This window comes from Pseudopodoces humilis, chromosome 12, assembly GCF_049639895.1.
Source record: "Pseudopodoces humilis isolate 2021_Gansu_Grassland_sample_001 chromosome 12, ASM4963989v1, whole genome shotgun sequence".
In the NCBI taxonomy this organism is placed as follows: domain Eukaryota; kingdom Metazoa; phylum Chordata; class Aves; order Passeriformes; family Paridae; genus Pseudopodoces; species Pseudopodoces humilis.
Genome location: NC_142211.1, coordinates 18,236,793 through 18,256,023, shown reverse-complemented (window position 1 = coordinate 18,256,023; position 19,231 = coordinate 18,236,793).

The window sequence follows — 19,231 nt, the reverse complement described above, 5'->3', positions numbered from 1 at the left end:
ATCATTTGATCAAGCAACAAATTATAAGGCTAGGACAAGAAGCCAAATTACCTTGGCCCCAGCCTCTTCCTTTAGCATTATTGTGAATTCAGACTAAACCAAGGGCAAAAGAAAAACGAGGTCCTTTTGAGATACTGTATGGTTCTAATATCCTATTTCTCTCACCCCCGGGAAGTCGCCCGAGCAGCTGCAGTCCACCAGGGGGAGAGTAGATTTAGCAAGGACAAAAGATAAAAGATGAAGGAGGCTCTCTTCTTCCCGGATGCTGTCCCTCAGTTTGTTCCAAACATGTCCAGGGCAGAAAAGAGACCGAGTCCAGGCTTGCGGGGGATTTTGAACAGAGAGAAAGGGGGTGGGGGAAGGCAGGTTACAGCCAGTGGGGTAAAACCGAAGCGGGGGAGTGAGGGGGAAGGAACCAACACAACCACAGATCAGAGGGGAAGCAACAGGAATAAACCATGTAACATAATGCAATATGACAGTATGGAAGGCCATATGGGGTACAAGAGAGATCACCAACCCAAGTAGGAGAAGAAATCCTACACAGGTGCATGGTGGCCCTAAACAAACAACTCAGAGAAATTGAAAAACATGTGGCTGGGGCCTGAAGCAAAGAATTAGAGGGGCCGGTACATGACATACAGCCTGGAGATTATGTGTATGTTAAGTCTCTTGCCGAAAAAACTTTGGAGCTGCAGTGGGAAGGACCATTCCAGGTGCTTCTCACCACCTTTACTGCAATCAAGCTCAAGGAACAAAATGTCTGGATTCACCATACGCAAGTGAAAAAGACTCCAGAATGCCCTTGGAAAGCAATGCTGGGTGACAATGAGTTAAAACTAAAGCTTACTTGGGAAAAATTAACAGATTATGGGTAGAAATGCTGGTTCTGCTTATAATTGCAACAATAATTCAGAAAAGTACTTCTAGCCAGAATAATGTTGAGTGGCCTTGGTCCAAAGCTTTTAACCAAGTTACTGGCTATATGGGAGACTATCCTGCTATAAAAGTTTTGAACCTATTGACTGTAGTCATGCATGGGGACCGGGTGTATAAAAAGCATGAGTGGCAATATGAGGAGTCAAGCTGATGGGCCGTATGGACACTTCAAGGAATTAAGGGAGAGGTCATCAAAGTAGGATGCCAAATGATCAATGGGACTATCCATGAAAAAGCAAGAGAAATTTATGTCTCATTTGCTATGGCAGATGGGATATGTAATAATCATCCACATGAATTGGAATGTTGGCACAATTTCACACTAACACAAAATGTTGCAGTAGTGTGCAGTTGGGGCCAGAATACTAAGGGACTCTCATTCAAATTTTGAATAAATGCCATACCTGTCACAACCACAACTACAATAACAACAACAACCAAATTGACCACAACCACCCAAGCCCCAACCATGCCACTTAAGCTTGAACCTAGGATTTATCAAATTGGACCATATGCAATCAAAAACATGGGACAACAACAATTGTTGTTTAACCCAGAATGGTCTCTCAAATGTGTTGAGCTGTTAATGCAGATCAACATTTCAAAAATTCATCCAGCCTGCTCTCCTTTTTTGAAAACATCCTTTGAAGGCTGGGCAATGTGGTTGCAGAAGCAAGGTCACTTTAAAGACAAGATACAAAGAGATATGACTGGAATAATAGGTATGGGATTAGGAGTTTTAAATGGAATTGATTCAGAAATATTAATGAACAAACTGGCCACTGCAACTAACAATTTGGCAGAAATAAGGCAGCCTTTGCAATCATCTTTGTTAGCATTAGGAACCAATCAATGGCGAGTTTCAAAGGTATTACCAAATTTGAGAGAAGCTGAAGACCAAGACCACAAACTAATAATAACGGCACTTGGTATGGCTCAAGATAATGTATCTTTAGCCCTTAGTTGTATACAGGCATAATTGTGGATTCAGTCAACAGTTGCTTTGGTCATAAGAGAAGGAAGAGAGGGTGTTTTTCCAACTGAAATCCAAAAAGCTGTTTGGGATAAGGCCCCGAGTTTGGAAAGAAAACTGCAGTCCTGGTAGACTATGGTAAACTTCACTTATGATCCCATCACTAATGTGGCCACTGCCTTTGTACTTAGTATACGTAATGCAACAATTTATGTCATTCACCCTATTATTGCATTAGGATTAAACCATGAGGGGATAGTACTTTATCCCTCTGAACATAGGGCATGGGCCCAGAAGGTAGACAAGAAATGGCAGACTGTAAATGTAGAATCTTGTCTCAGCAGAGAACAGCAGGGATTCATCTGTGAAAGTAATATTGATGCCCAGGACATGTGCCTAGATAGTGAACAAGGTGTATGTCACTTTGAGATCCATCCAGACATCATTCAAAAGACTGTGCTCATATATATTGGCCAAGGTTGTGTATGAGAACCACCTGTGCTTCAGTGAGGATAGGCAATGGGAACAGATATTTGCCTGTTAAAAACCACTCTAATTTCTGTGTTTGTAACTTTGTTAATATTGATGGCTGTGATTTTACATATTCAGTACCAGTTGTATCCCACCAGCTGATAAGGGCCAACTATACTATGTACCATTTATCACCACACCCATTGGCATGAACTTTACATTGGTAAAGCAGTTACTTAAACATCAAGACCTAAATCAGATTTTGAAGGAGATTAAAGAGAATGGAGAAAAGGTTTTAATTACTGTTCACCATGATGCAAAAGAAATTATCAGGGTTTTGCGAAGAATAAAGCAAAAGGCAAGCTATCACTGGTGGGATGCACTCTTTGGATGGTTACCAAAGGCAACTGGTATACTTAATACCCTAATCCACCCAAATATTGTTTTGCTTGTTTTAGTTGGCATAAGTTTGATTTTATCTATTGCAATACTTGTTTGGAATTGGAGGATGCTACGACAAGTAGCAGCCCTAGCCTCATTATCAAGAGCATATAGTATAGTTCTGAGAGATGCTCGCCCTATGACTTGGTTAGATGAGGAAGAATCTGTGTATTAGTAAAAGAATTTACTATCTTAGAAGAGAAAGGGGAGAATGAATCAAAGGGTTAAAAGAACTTAAGCTCAGAATATAGCTAGCAAGACAGGGACAATATATTTTTTATATTAAGAGGTAGTAGAAACTATGCAAAGGATTAATTATTATTAGATGGACCTAGTAAAGCCAAGGCAATATATTATTTGCTTGACTTAGTTGTATTTGCAGAAGGAGACAAGAAAGATGAGCCATTGTGAAGATGAAGAAACCATAACTGCACCTGGGCCCAGAAACCAGCCAGAACTAGGATTGGGAAGTTTTGGATTATGGCCAAGGGACTGGAGAGCCTGCCAACAAGACAAAGGTGAAAAGTTTGAAGTGAGGAAGACGTCCCTGACTTCATCCTGGGAGACCATGGACCCATTTTAAAACCCACTGACGCATTTGGAGGAAATAAATATGCAAGCACGGAAGGACTTTGAGTTCATTTTAATATGAAGTGGTAGTAGGCAGGATTAGGTAATGCATATGTATGGGCATAGTAAATGGTTATATGGATATGTAAGATTCTTGTGGATAAAAGAGGATGAGAGACACGTGGATTTTGTGCGTCTTTGGGTGGGTACTCCCCCTGTTGCCGAATGTTGTAATAAACATATCCTTTCTAAATTTAAATAGAGAGGGTTTTTTCCACACATCACAGGTACATCCCCCCAGGGGGGGAAAGTCTCTTGCAACAGACTGGATCTTTTGCATCACATGCAGTTCTGTGGTGCAAGGCCTCTGGGGAGCACTTTGGGGGGTCTTGGATTATGACACCATCTCAGCTGCCTCTCACATGAATGTCCCATGGAAGTGGCTTGTGGGGTTGGGGATTCCACAACTGGGCCAGATTGTGTAAGGGAGGATGAATGCTCACTGCCTGTGATCAGAGGTCACACCCAAAACCTCTTTCCCCCTCCCATTTCGGGGGGGGGGGGGGGGGGGGGCTATGTAAACCTGGCTTCTGTGGGCTGTAGTCTCCCCCATCCTAAATTCAGCCAGAGGTGATACTCCCCAAGGCTGCTGGGTTTGGCTTTCTTGTGGATGCATTTCTTTCCCTCAGCCTTGTTTGTTTTTCCCTAGGCCTGAGATGATTTGAGATGATTGAACAATAGCATTATCTAGGTGGCTTAACTTACAGTCCAAAGTTCTAGTCAGGTATCTTCAGGGAAGCTTCTTTGATTGTAGCTTCATGTCTTGGGTTGCAATGAAAGATGTAACAAAAAGTATGTATTCTATTACCATCTGTTAAAACCAGGTGGGGCAGTGTTCTTTATCTCTTCCATGACCCATCCATCATAGCTCCAGGGGGATATCTTCTGTTAATGAGCCATTGAGTCTCACTGCATGACTGATAAAATTACACCATCCCATTGTGAGATGCTCCACCCAGGTGGAGGAGCAAAGCATTCCTACCTAGATATAATCTGAGATTAAGAACACCGCAGGCAGCCTTTTTCCACTGGATTCCCACAGGAATACTGGACTAATCTATACCACCACTGGACCTTCAGAGGAAATCTACGCCCTTCTACAAGATCATTGCTTCAACAGAACCACAACTGTCACTCCAAGAGGACTGCAGCTACCATTTAATCGGACTCTTACCAACACCCTGACCAACATGTTGTCAGGTTGTATTCTGACTCTGTCAGTGTTTGGTTTTTTTTTGTACTACTGCATTTTAATTTTAATTTTCCTAGTAAAAAACTGTTATTCCTTGTTGTAGTCTAAGGCCTTGCGTTCGGAAGATATTGGGATGTAACGGAAAGTTAGTAAACGCCCCCTCTCTGTTAGGATAGTAAAGCTTCCTGCAATTAGCCAATAGCACCTAGCTGTGACGAAAGCAGATGGGAGTAACACAATGACCCTAGGTTATAAAATGTTAAATTCTCCTGTATTAAATGCCATTTCTACGCCATCCATCACATTGATGGCTTGTGGGTAAATGGTCCGTGTGGCCAAGGAGAGCCACCGTGCTGGCTTCTGAGTCAGGTTGCTTGCCTTACTTGAAAACCAACAATTCCTATTCCATATCTTTGCCTGAGAGCCCTTTGATTTCAAGATGATAATACTTTGGGGAGGGGGGTATGTTTTTCCATTTCAAGGGAGGTTTCTGCCTTCCTGTAGTGGTTTAGATTTGCTAATTTTGTTTTCCTGGCCAATGCACCAAATAAATGTCATGGTTTTAAAGCAGTAACTAAAAAATTACTAGAAAACTTACTTATTTCTTGCTGTGAGATATGGATTAGAACAAGAGCAAAACAGGCTTAAAACTTAAAAGGAATAAAGGAACTTTATTAACAAAACTACAAGAATAAGAACACCAGAATAAAACTTCCAGAAAACCCCTTTTTTTCCCACTACTCAACCATTCCCTTGTTCACGTGACAACATAGAGATAAAAAACTTTAGAACTTTGGTGTTTAAAACAGTCCCAATTCCTGCTAGAGTCTTTTCATCAATCTTTGTAGAGACAAAGAAGTCTTCTTCTGCTAATCTATGGAGTTTCTCACATGAAAACTATTTCTGTGATAGCTTTCTACTTCTCTGATGCCAGCTACCCGGAAAAAATCTGCCATCAGTCTTCTCTTTCCATTTCACATCACTCTGAGGTGTGTATGGGTCAATGAGTCTAGGGATGTCATTTTTATAGGATGAGTTATTCAAAGGCAAAAGTTCTCTTCATCTATCTCTGTGAGCCTCCCTGGAAACAGAAGTTTTCTCTTTGCCTCTCAAGGCCCCAAATTTTCAACTATTACTTCTCCCCTTCTGTTCCAGCACCTCACTGTATCACAATTACTTCACTTTTTGCTCAGAATTCACACTTTGAACACTCTATTCCTCCCAATATACTCTGTCATGAATTAAAGGAATTTTTTTTCAGAACACTATTGTCCATCTCCATAGCTTTAACAGAAAAATATTTCAGCTTAATTAAAGCATCTCCTTATTCTCTCTTCCCCATCTAAAACTTAACTTTTTCCTTCACTGTCTTTGATGGTTTTATGATGTCTTCTTCATGTTGATTCTCTCTCTCTCTCTCTCTTCCTTCTCTCTCTCTGGGAAAAGGAGTAATCTGTAAGTCTCATCCAGGTAGTAAAAGAGTTAAAATCTTGGAAAGCTGCAGATGTTCATGGTGCCAGGTTTCAGTTCAGCGGCAGGAACTGCAAACCAAGCCAGGCCGGCCGGCTCTGTTTCTCCCCCCACCCCCCCCCCTCCCTCTGCGGCCTTGTACGGCCTGGGGGGGGTTGGGGGGGATGAGGCTGAGACAGAGCCTGTTACCTCGTCAGAAGCCGGAAACCAAAGAGAACAAGAAGACCTTGGCTTTCCATCTTAAGGTGGTGTTCACAAGTTGATCTCACTTCTCAATGGTTAAAACCACCGCCACTAATTCTCTGAAATGCCTAATAATTAGTTAGAGGAAAAACTTTCATCAGCCTCTTGCAGCTTCAACTTCCCCCCAGCTCTCGAAGCTATCTTAAAGGTAAAGTCATCCCATGACAGTTGCCAATCCACGTCTGTCTTTGACACCTCTATCTTGTTTCAGTTCACCTCATTAGCTTTACCCTTGGGGAACATGGGCATCTATATGACAAACTGTGGGGACCGGGGAGCTGGCTGATTCAGAGATCCTGGCCCTCCCCTGGAGGCAAGATACTTTTCTGTAAGAGAGAGAAAAGTGTCACTCCCAGAAATCTTTGAGGTAGTTATGTTAAACTGTTACACTCCATTGGTGTTCTCCCCTGCCATCCCACCCCGATACATGTATCCCAGTTTCCCCCCGCCCCTCTCCTCCCCTATAAATACCACAGGTTTTCCCCTGTTCGAGAGAGCTGTTGTCACTGGCTCCCTTCGCAGAGAGCACGGCTGAAATAAAGGCTAGTTCTCAGCGGAATGCCAAACAGCTCTCCGGTCTCTCCTTCCATGTCGCCTGCACGCTGCCGCTGAGCTGAGCTGGAATCACTTGTCAAGCAGAGGACGTGTCTGTGCCCCGGACAATCCGATCGCGGATCGCTTCCCCAGGAGTCGCGGCACCCCTCCCACCTCCGTCACGGCAGCAGCAGACTTTCACAGACAGTTTCTCTACCTGGGCAGCAATGTCTTTCCATTCTTCAGCAGCCCAGGTAGGTTTTCTCCTATGCTACCAATTAGCCTTTTTCCACTTCTCCAGCCATCCCCACAGAGCATTGGCTACCATCCATGAATCAGTGAAGAGGTAGAGCTTTGGCCACTTCTCTTTTTCAGCAATGTCCAGGGCTGTGGTAGCCAGGCCGGATCTGTTGGTTTGACCCGGGATGCCATGACCTTCCTGGAGAGAGAGGTCCCACAAGAGACAGCCTTCAGGGGGTCTCTGGAAATCCCTGGCCACAGGGTGACCTCAGCAAGGTGCAGCCTGTGGCCGCGAGTGATTTCAGCTCAGTGATTTCCAGCTCACCTTGCGAGGTTATCTCAGACCGACTCAGAGACAGAGAGACAGGAGCGTTGTGAGGCGATTCCACAGAGGTAGCCTTTATTGTCCAGCAGCTCTGCCAAGGGTAGCCAGGGATGGCAGCTCCCTACTGAACTGGGCAGGAGCTGGCCTTTTTATGGGGGAAGGCAAGGGTCATACCAGGGGGGAAAACCAATGGGTTACAAAGGATCAGCATAGTCACCAAAGCATGGTGGGATATCTCACAGTGACAAGAGATGGTGGCTTTATCCAGGAGGTATCTCCTCTAAGGGAGGGTTGAGATAAGCTTATCACAGCTCCCTCAGGGCACATTCCTCCAAAGGAAAGCCTTGGCAGGTTCCCCTGCCTCCACACAGGGCCAGTTATACGGCTTTGAGTTCAGCAAGTTGGCTTGATCCACCTTCTTCTTCAGTAGCTTCTGCGGCCTGTTGTGTTGGGTTCCATACGGCTGCTTTCCACTTTTGTTTTATCCCTACACTGTGACAAGAACCATCAGTGAAAAGATCATAGCATGTTTCTTCTGGTAGTTGGTTGTACGATGGAGCTTCTTCAGCATGTGTCACTTGTTCCTGCTCCTCTTCATCAGTGAGACCAAATTTTTTTCTTCAGTCCAATTTGTAATTATCTCTAAAATCCCAGGGCGATTTGGGTTTCTAATACAGGTGCGCTGCGTGATAAGGGCCATCCACTTGCTCCATGTAGCGTCGCTGGCATGGTGGGTAGAGGGAACCTTTGCTTTGAACATCTACTCCAGCACTGGTAGTCGGGGTGCCAGGAGGAGTTGTGTTTCAGTGTCATTACCTCTGAGGCAGCTTGGATCCTTTATAGGCTAACATTTCTGTCTCTGTTGGATTTTAGTCGACTTCAAACCCTCTGTTGCTTCGACTCCAGAATGCCAGTGGTCGGCCTCGAGTCTCGCCACGCACCTTCTGCCAAAGGCCCCAGAACAGACCATGGCTCCTGGCTGCAGAGTAGAGCATGTTCTTCATGTCTGGCCCTGTCCTAAATGGGCCAAGAGTTACTACATGAGGGATCTCCTGCTTAATCTGGGTAAAGGCTCGTTGCTGCTCAGGGCCCCACTGGAAAGTGATCTTCTTGTGGGTAACCAGGTAGAGGGCTCACAATCTGGCTGTATTCAGGAATATGCATTCTTCAAAAGCCTATGGCATCTAAGAAAGCTTGCGTTTCCTACTTCTTGCTTGGTGGAGACATTGCTGTGATCTTGTTCATAACATTGGTGGGAATCTGACACAGACCATCTCGCCATTTTACTCCCAGGAACTGGATCTCTTGGGCAGGTACCATGACTTTGCTCTTATTGATGGCGAAACCAGACTTCAGGAGAATCTGGATGATTTTCTTTCCTTTCTCAAACACTTCTTCTGCTGTATTCTTCCACAGAATGATGTCATCAATGTACTGCAGATGTTCTGGAGCCTCACCCTTTTCTAGTGCAATCTGGATCAGTCCATGGCAGATGGTGGGACTGTGCTTCCACCCCTGGGGCAGTCGGTTCCAAGTGTACTGCACTCCCCTCCACGTGAAGGCAAACTGAGGTCTGCATTTTGCTTCCAGAGGAATGGAGAAAAATGCATTGGCAATGTCAATAGTGGCGTACCACTTTGCTGCCTTGGACTCCTGCTCATACTGGAGCTCCAATATGTCTAGCATAGCAGCGCTCAACAGTGAAGTCACTTCGTTCGAGGCACAAGAGTTCATAGTCAATCTCCATTCTCCTTCAGATTTACACACAGGTCAAATGGGACTGTCGAACGGTGGGTTTTGCTGACCACCCCTTGGCTCTCCAGCTCATGGATAATATTGTGGATGGGGTCATGGCATCTCAAGTTGTCCAGTACTGCTGGCGGTACACTGTCATGGTAACAATTGGTACTTGTTGCTCTTTCCCCTTCAGAAGTCCTACTGCAGATGGGTTCTCTGATAGTCCAGGCAAGGTGTTAAATTTCTTAACAGCCTCTGTCTCCACAGCAGCTATCCCAAAAGCCTACCTGTTGCAGTGCATTAAGATATATGGATGTCCCTGAGGATAAACCCACCCTCCGTTTTGTATAACGTTAGTCCCTTCCTGGCCTCCCTTCCTTTTTCCCTACCACACTGGCTATTACCCCCCATATCTCCTCACCTCCCTCTCCCCATAGTTTAAGAGTGAGCACCTGAGACACCTCTTTCTCTCTCTTGCCCTGGCGATTCACATACAATATACCTGGGACCACGTCCCGCAAGACTGAGCCCCCTTTGTCTAAATACCCAAGTTCATGCTGAATATGCTATAGTATCCCTGCCCACACCCACCCCAGTGGTCTGTGTAGGGCAGACACATCTCCATGGGGGACAAGAATGAGGGATTTCTTGTAACAATTACAGCACCCACCTGCATCCTTTTGGGTCATAGAAATACCTATTGAGAGACCGCCAGTTTATTCACCAGCCTTCACAGAAATAAAAGTGAACACTGTTTATTTCTATCTTTAGCACACCTTTTATAAGGTTTTACAGGGTCTGCGGGCAGAGCAAGCTAATATTGGCTAACATACACAGTTTACATTTTTTCTCCTACACACAAGGATATTGTTTTGCTTTACTCTCTCTTCTGCAGGAAGGTTTCAAGGAATTTAGCCTTTAATATCATGACTTATTTAAAAGGCTGGTTTATGCAGACAGGCCTTCACTAATATATAAAATAGAACAACAATTCCCCCTTTCTCTTTTTGCACAAACCAGGCTTTGGATGTGACTCGTTCTATACTCTTATGAAGACAAGATAACATACAACTTAGACTGTCATCCCAATTAACATTATAAGTAAAGTCCGTCCCCCTTCTAGCACAAGAGACCTCAACCATCCAGTGATGCCCCAGCTGGCGAACCAACTTCCAATGGGGTCACTATCTTCTTTCAGGGCATGTAACCCATCCTGTAGCTGTTGTAGTTGCTTATGGATGGAAACTGAATGATCAGTAAGATTCAAGCAGCACACACCTTCAAATTCCTCACAACCGTGTCCTTGTGCTAAGAGCAAAAAGTCAATTGCAGCTCGATTCTGTAATACTGCATGATGTACACTACTCACATCGGCTGAAAGTTCACTTAACATTGTGGATGTTAAGTTCAATTCTTTCCTAGTCTAACAAGCGAGCCTTTTTGGAGTTGCTAGGCCTTACTTCATTCAGGCTTCGCTTTGACCGTTTTATACTTTTCAAATTGGGAGCTACATTCAGCAATTGGTATAAACTTGGGTGGAACAAAGTAAGTTTCCCAAGATAACAGGGTCTTCTATGTGGACTAGCAGGAATCCCATTCCATGCTCTATCTCCACAGATTAGGAATATGGAACTAGGTAATTGCTTGGGTAATTGTCCTATGAGATTGCACTGTGAGTAAAAGGCTTTATTTTCAGTGGGAGTAACGAGATCAGCTATAGGGTTGACTGCAGCCCAGTGCTGCATTACTTTGTTACAATGGCTTTTATTGGGGGTCAAACATTATTCATCCACCTGAGGTATTGGTGGAACCTACCAAATCTAATTCTTCTGAGGGCTGTATGGTAACATTGAGAAATTCGATAATTTTCGCTTGCCAGCAGGCTTCAAGTTGTCTTAATGTGAAGCCAACATTGAGACTGCACTCTTGCAACATTGCCAATCTATTCAGTCAAATCTCATTACTAATTAAACCTTTAAATGCTTGAGGATCCCACTCAGGGACTCCCATGAGACAGGTGAGAAAAGGATCTCCAGGTGTGGCCAGGCTCAAACACATTGACCTTTGGCCAGTTCAATGTGCCAGAGTGACCCATATGTTCTGTTGCTTTTGGATGTTAGTTAGCAGACAGTTGGTCGGGACTATACACAGCACAATTATTATAAACAGTTTGTTCCATGTAAATGACACCATACTTACAAACTCACAGCTAAAACTTTAACGTTAAATGAACTTTCAAAGATGCCTAGCTCTTGAAGGGGGAATACTTATACTTTATACTAACATAACAACTACTACACAGGCTAAACTCTTTATCTTAAACTATTATCTCACTACCTTTAACACATGTGCTCTGGTATATATGTAGTCTAAGCGTGAAAGCAATTTGCTGAAAGGGTAAACACACAACTACAATTTGCTTTATATACAGTTAGATGGAGTCTCTACACTTTTCTTAGATCTTCTACAGAATTTCTCTAACACGATTCAGTCCTGGAACGTTCACTGCTCCCGTGATGTCAGCTGGCAGCTGATCGGTGACTGAGGCCTTTAACATTCAAGTTATTCTTCAGATCCTTCTAAATCTTAAAACAAAGGATAACTGAAAAATTGGTAGAGACACAACATCATAATAATTACATAAAATTTCTTTTGGTAAACTGCCTGTGTAGTGTTCAGACACAACTGCGTCCTGACAGGTCCACTTCTGATCCATGTCTGGAGTACCAAGGCTGTGTGGTGACTTCTCTGTTCACTGGGTCTCATGTGTTCAGAGGCAGACAGTCTGGTCAGATGGACAGGTGACCTTTTTGAACCTGCCAACAAAACACAGACACTACTCCCTTTGAAGTTAATGAATTACACTAATTAAATGCTTTTAGGGCATCAATCTCCCATGTTTTCTTAAAAAAAAAAAAAGAGATGTACTTCTGTTATAAACATCAACATCAACACAAAACCATATACACAATGAATAAGAACCTATAGCAGTTAAAAATCAATTAAATCATAAACATTATTAATGACACATGTAATATAAAGCTACTATTAAATACTAAAACACTGCACCAGCATCCCATAGTTAGCAAACAAACAGAAACAACAAAAATCAGTGAAGGATTGGATAATCACCTCCGGAAATGATTCTCCAAGCCCACTTCAAAACTGATCCAGCTGTCATATTAATGGCGTCAAATTCCTGAATCAAAAGGTGACTCAAATACTGATTTGGTACAGAAAACATCTGGATCTGTTGGCAAACATTCCGTCCAGGTAAAGTCAAGGCTTGGCCAGGGCCAAGGCTTTAAACTGGAAAGATGCCTCTTAACTCATTTCAAAGCAAGGTTTTTAATAGTAGCAGCTATGAGATGCTTACAGCACAGCAAACTGTTAAAATGCATTTGTACAAATCAAATGATCAGAAGCTTTAGGTACCAGACCAATTAAACCATGCAGCAGTTGGTTTAATCTGAAGCCTCCCCCATGGCAGCTGATCTTCAACAATGATACATCTTCTTAAAATTCTGGAAACACTGAAAAATAAGAAAGCTATAACAAACAAAAACTGCAGAGATTGCAACAACCAATAGAGCTCCCGATGAAATCAAGGGTGTCACAGACTGCATTCACTTCCATCCACAAGAAGGTTTCATCAGTGTTCTATCATAGCTGTTTCAGTTGTGGCTATCTTCATTTCTCTAGAAAAACAACTATACTTTGCAGTTTAGACAAGTGTCTCGAATATAACATATAACAATTTAAATTAAACAATATTTAAACCTAATAAAAATTAATTATTACAAAAGGAAATAACAAACTTAACCTTAAAAGAATATCTAAATTATAAAACTTAACTTAAAAACATTCAAGCCTAAACATAATAAAACTTGACTATCCTTAATTCTATTAACACTTAATCTATATTAAATAAAAACATAACTTAATCTTATTCTGTTACTACAAAAGCAACTAAAAGTTTGATATATACCTTTTAAACACAATATAACAATAACATGGATTCACTCTAAAGATTATAAACATGTAACAAATCCATCACAATTCTAGGTCATCTAGCTTTGAGAATAACCCACAATAACTGCAAATGTTACTAAAAATACTTATTCATAACAGGAATTTGCCTAGTATATGTTGCTGTATTTTATATATTGGTAAAGGTCTGTCTGCACAAACCAGCCTCTGGGATAAGTCACAATATTAAAGGCTAAAATCCTTGAAACTTGCCTGTAGAAAGTAAAACAATGTTCCTGTGTACAAGGATAAGAATGTAAACTTGTGTGTACTAGCCAATAGTAGCTTGCTCTGCCCGCAGACCCTGTAGAACCCTATAAAAGGTGTGCTAAAGATAGAAATAAACGGCATTCACAATTACTTCTGTGAAGACTGGTGAACAGCTCGGGGGTCTTTCAACAAGTATATGCTTAAATTGGTTAGGATTTTCCAGTGCAGTTTTTCTTGAGAAAAACCACAACAACACAGGATTTGGCAAGTTGCCATTCAGTTTTGTAGCCCTTTTCAGAAGCATTAAGTCCAACTAAAATCCAAATTGGTATATATGCAGTTATATGTGTTTTATATGACAAAAGGACTCACATTGAAATTACCTTATTAAAATTATGGAAAAAATAAGCAAATAGATAATATATACTTTAACTTAGCTTTGTCTTGTACAGTAAAGTTCTTTTAACTAATTATTTTTTAAACCACAAATCTCTTTTGTAGATAACATTAATTGGAAGGTTTTCTTAGAAGCTGTAAATCACATTGTATTTTAACCTTAGGTTCTAAAGCCAATCATTGCAAGGCAACTTCTGTTAATATTCATCTTAAACACCTTTTTTTTTTTTTTTTAACTTTCAAAGAATCACAATAATTTCTCTAGTAAAACTCTAAAAACTGCAACTGCATAAACTCAGAATTACTTAAAACACAAAATTGACTCTAAAAGGGTATATTAAAACATTTTGAAAACCCAATAAATCATGACTTTTTAACAAACTGGGTATTATCCCGGTTCATTTTCTTAGAGAGGGAGGGGGGGGGGTGGAGTGCTCACTCTGCTGCTGCTCTCTGCTGCTCTTATCTTTCTTCACATTCTCCACATACTCTCGCAGAGAGGAAAAACGGAGAGAAAGAAAAAAAACCTCACAAAGTTAACTTTAACAAATGCAGTTGGTTTTTTTTGGTTTTTTTGTTTTTTCTCTCAATTTCTCTCTCGCTGTTTCCAGATAGAGGAAAAAAGGGCACGATTTTTACAAAAGCAGGCGATGTTACACGAAAAGTCTCTCACGGCCAGGTGCTAACAACAGCGATCATTGCAGCTTATCAGCGTGGCCTTGGAACTTTTCTTGCGCTCCTTCTACCCCCGGAGTGCCTTTGTTCTCTGCGCACACCTCAGTGCTCCCCCATGTCCCCCTGGTTCGGGTGGAAACCAATCTAAATTTGGCTTCTTTTCTTCCAGGGTGGAAAGTTGGAACTTAAATAAGATTGTAGTGTTAAAAGTGACTCCAAAAGTGAAGCAAATAGTTCCAGATGTATCACATCCTGCTGTAACTGAACAGATTCTGTTTGTTGTTTCAGCATTTGCTGTGGAACTTTTTTCTCATTATTTTCTTCTCTTTGACTCTCCCTTCCTCTCTCCAAGGGCAGCATAGATAGGAGTGCTTGCCCAGCAGTGGGAGGTAAAGGCATCTGCCGCTGTGACGCAGGTAGAATTACGGAGCTCACAGCCTCAGCATATCTCCCTTTTCTGTTTTTTAAGGTATTAATTACAATCTGCCAAGTTGGACCGAGAGACACAGTGTTCTTGCTCTTTTCCGTAATTGCCGTTTCCCATATCAGAACCCTTATATCAGTCCATTCTTTGACCGCAAAGAGCAGTGTGAGCACTACAAAATGCCCATGACAATTAGCCCATATAATGAGCATATCCAGGTCATTTTCCTGGGCTGCTTCGCCTCGTTTAACGAGAATGCTAAGAAGCAGTTTTCGCCTCCGCAAATTCTACTTCCATGCTAGTGGCAAACAGTGGGGGGAAGGTCGCGACCCCTCTACTACGCCCCCGCACCTCGGTCTCCCCCAGCAACCTGAATTTCCACGTCTAACCGCACTGCGTCTCACCGCGCTCAGGTTGCCTATCTGGTACCGATCCAAGGCAGCATCTATCTGTGCTCAGATCCGCTCCAGCAACCTCGATCCAAGGCTCTGTCCCACTGTGTGTGGACCCACCGAAGCCCCCCTGCCCACAGGGTGTCCCGTTCGAGCGCCAAATATTGAGAGACTGCCAGTTTATTCACCAGCCTTCACAGAAATAAACGTGAACACCGTTTATTTCTATCTTTAGCACACCTTTTATAGGGTTTTACAGGGTCCACGGGCAGAGCAAGCTACTATTGGCTAACACACACAGGTTTACATTTTTTCTCCTACACACAAGGATATTGTTTTGCTTTACTCTCTCTTCTGCATGAAGGTTTCAAGGACTTTAGCCTTTAATATCACGACTTATTTCAAAGGCTGGTTTGCACAGACAGGCCTTTACTAATATATAAAATATATCAACAAATACCCTCTTCAGAGGAAGTCTATGCCCAAAATGCATGGGGCCTCTGGGCCAGTCACAACAGGGTGTTTCTTCCACTCCTTCCTGTCAGGCTCACATCAGCTTTCACCAAGGTCAAATCCTGTGATTCCCCTGTCACACCAGCAATAGAAACAGATTCTGTCCCCACATGTCTTGATGGGATTAGCATGCACTGTGCACCAGTGTCAACCAAGGCCTCATATTTTTGGGGTTCTTATGTGCCAGGCCAATGAATTTGCACAGTCCAAATGATGCCATTTTCCTTGGCTTCTACCTGGCTAGAGGCAGGGCCCCTCTAAGCCTGGTTATCTTTCTTTCTTTGGGTATATGTCTTGGAGGTTCCTTCAAGGTGATCGGACATGTCATTATCATCATACCTGGCAGTTCAGCTACGGGCTACTGGATCTGCTTTCTTTTTGGTGGAACTTCCTCTCTGAGTCTTGCCCATCTTCAATTCACGCATCCATTGCGCCTATGCAGCAGTGAGTCTTCCATCCCATCTCAATATTTTCTCCACAGTCACACAGGAAAAACCACAGCTCACCTCGTGGGGTGTACCTTCTCTCCCTAGCTGGAGGACCTCTGTGTTTGGTAACAGAATTTCTGGTCTGCCTGTACTGATTAGATTTGGAGAAGGTTCTTTTCAATTTTCTTCTTGAGTTTTTTGGTGATTTTCTTCCATTCTATCTTTTATTTTCTGCATGCGCTCTGACAGATATGTTTCTACAGCTGAGATTCTTGTATTTATTGGACCGTGCACGGCATCTGTATATGCTCAGAGCTTCTTTGCCATATCAAGCACAGTCTCATTCCCTCCATCCCACTTCATCATTGCTAAAGCAAAAGCACATTCTTGTGGCCCAAGTCATACAAGTTTTTGCCACATCACTCATGTACACCTTACCACATCTGGAATCCTAGACATTTCTGGGTCATCTGTGAAGACAATCTCTGCCACCATCATTTCCCTCAAGCATTGAATCCCTTGTTCTATGGTCTTCCACTTCGTTTGCTGCATATAGAGATCATCTGCACACAGGTATCTTTGCCCCACACTTCTCAAGATCTGTATCCAGAGACTGAGAGGGTCAGGTCCCCTTACCATTCCTTGGTCAATAACCGGATCATGTGACAGGGATCCCAAATGCCTCACTTCAGTACTTTCCAGAATTGTAGCCTCACCTGCAGCATCCCAAACATGGATTAAACAACTAAATATAGATTAATCAGATCATTAAATGTAATCCTGTCTTAGGCCACAAAGGTCCTTCAGGGACAAGGACTCTGTAATGATTTCTCATTCTGAGTCAGTTGCTGGCTTTGAGGATCCTTCCCCTGGGTCATCATCATCCCCTGGCTGATAAGTTTTGCTTTGGTGTTTCATGTTTCTCTTGGTAGGAGCAACAGCCAGTGGCTTAGGCTCACTGTCTGCTTTAGCTATAACCTGAGTGACTGGGGGTCTGCTGCAGCCTGAGTGACTGGGGTAGCTTCTGATTTATCTCCCTGCCCCCTGCCTCTATCTGCTGCCCTAGAGTATTTAGCAGCGTGCAATAAGCATATGCCAGGGCCCAACTTATTGCAATGATTTTTTTCTGTTTAGAGTCATCATTGCAGTTCTCTTCCAGATATTTCCCCATCTCATCTGGGTTCTGAATTTGTTCACAGGGAAAGTCCCAAGCTATGGGGTTAGCGAATTCCTTCAAGGTCTGTCTCATTTTCTCCCATTCCCCACACCACTCAGGATTTTCCACACCTGGGTCCATGCCTGGGTCAGGTGTCTCATCAGCCACTCTGGACATATCAACTCTGATTCTAGACAAGCTGCCAACCATATAGAGGAAGCCTACCAGATAAAATACCAGGAAGTTGGTATCTTTGGCATCCAGGGGAAACTGAACATTCTCAAAAGGTGACGTAACAGATTTAAAGGAGGAGACGAAAGGCTGGGAAGCCTCATCCCCTGCTTCTCTAACAAACTGGGTGCAATTACTAATAAACCCCTAAAACATGCTACTGAAACTAGGACGCAGGGTAGGATGAAGAAACAACAAACCATACATATTTTGAACAAATCCCAGTACTTTGTTAACTCTCTATAAATCATTATCACCATGCCCAGCAAAATAGCAACCCAAATCCACGTCCCTCTACTGTAAAAGCTACGTGCCAGGAACAATACTGGAGCTATCTGTGGATAGGAAAACAAGCCTAGGGGCTAGAAAGGTATTAACACCTCAAACAGTCCTAGGGACCAGAGAGACATCACTGTCTCAAGCCAGAGAGACATTATAAACTCAAGCAACATGGCTACTGACTGCTTTATCCCAACACAGATTAAGTGAACCCAAAATGCAGTTAGTACAGGTTTTTTCCACTTTTTTGAGCCACATGCTGTGTGCCAAAATATTTGTCCTGATGTCCTGGGGTGAGTGTGATGTTAAATTGTATCCCCATTCCTCCACCTAACCCAGAAATAGGTTTTGTATCCTTAAAACTTCAACTAAGAGTAAAAGTGAGTGGAAAAGAAAGCAACGAGTCTGTTATCAGAGACTGTACTTGCTCCCCCCGCATCCCAGGATGGGGTTTTGACTACAGCACAGACAGACAACAAGACACAGATCGCCTTGGCTTTCCAACTAGCCAAAGCAGAGAGGTCTTCCTGGACTCTTTTCTTTCCCTTTTCCTTGAACGGATCGAACCTGCTCTGGACTGGGGACTCGGGGGAGCACTGGGAGCTTGCACCTGTGCCTAGCCTGGGCAGCAGCATTTTCCAGCGCCAGAGGGATTGATAACAGAGCGAACATTCACAGGAAAGAGACTCTCTGAATTTTGTCATCTCTTCAGAGCGGCAAGAGGTTTTGTAATTTGGTATTGTTCATTCTTGTGCTGGGTAGCGCTGTGCCTGTTAAATAAACAGGTTTTTTCCACTTCTCTCAGAGAAATCTCTTTCCGAACCAGTTGGGAGGTAGGAGAAAGGGGCCATGTGGGTTTGCTTCCTGGGGGGGCCCATTGGAGGTTTTCTCCCAAATTTTCCCTAAACCAGGACACCTGGTTTGAGACAAATTTGAGAGGAAACTTCCCGAAAGGGGTGTCTCCTCTAAAAGGCAGATTCCAGCAGCCCCTCCCTGAAATGGTTCAGGAAAGATTTCCTTGGAGAAAAGTGTAAAAACCTGTTTATTTAACAAGCAGAGTATTCACAAGCATGAAAAAATGAATAATAAACAATAAAACTTCTCGTTCTGAAGAGCTGGCAAATTCACAGAGTCCTGTGGTTCAGAGTCCTCTGTGGGTGTGGCTCGGTCTCCCTCAGTGTCTTTGGGGCTTGGGCCCGGTGTCCAGGCTGCAGTGCAGCTTGGGGGACCCCCGGGTGATTGTCCTGGTGTCCCGGATCAGAGAAAAGCTGAACAGTTCCAGAAAAAAGTCACCATCCCAGGA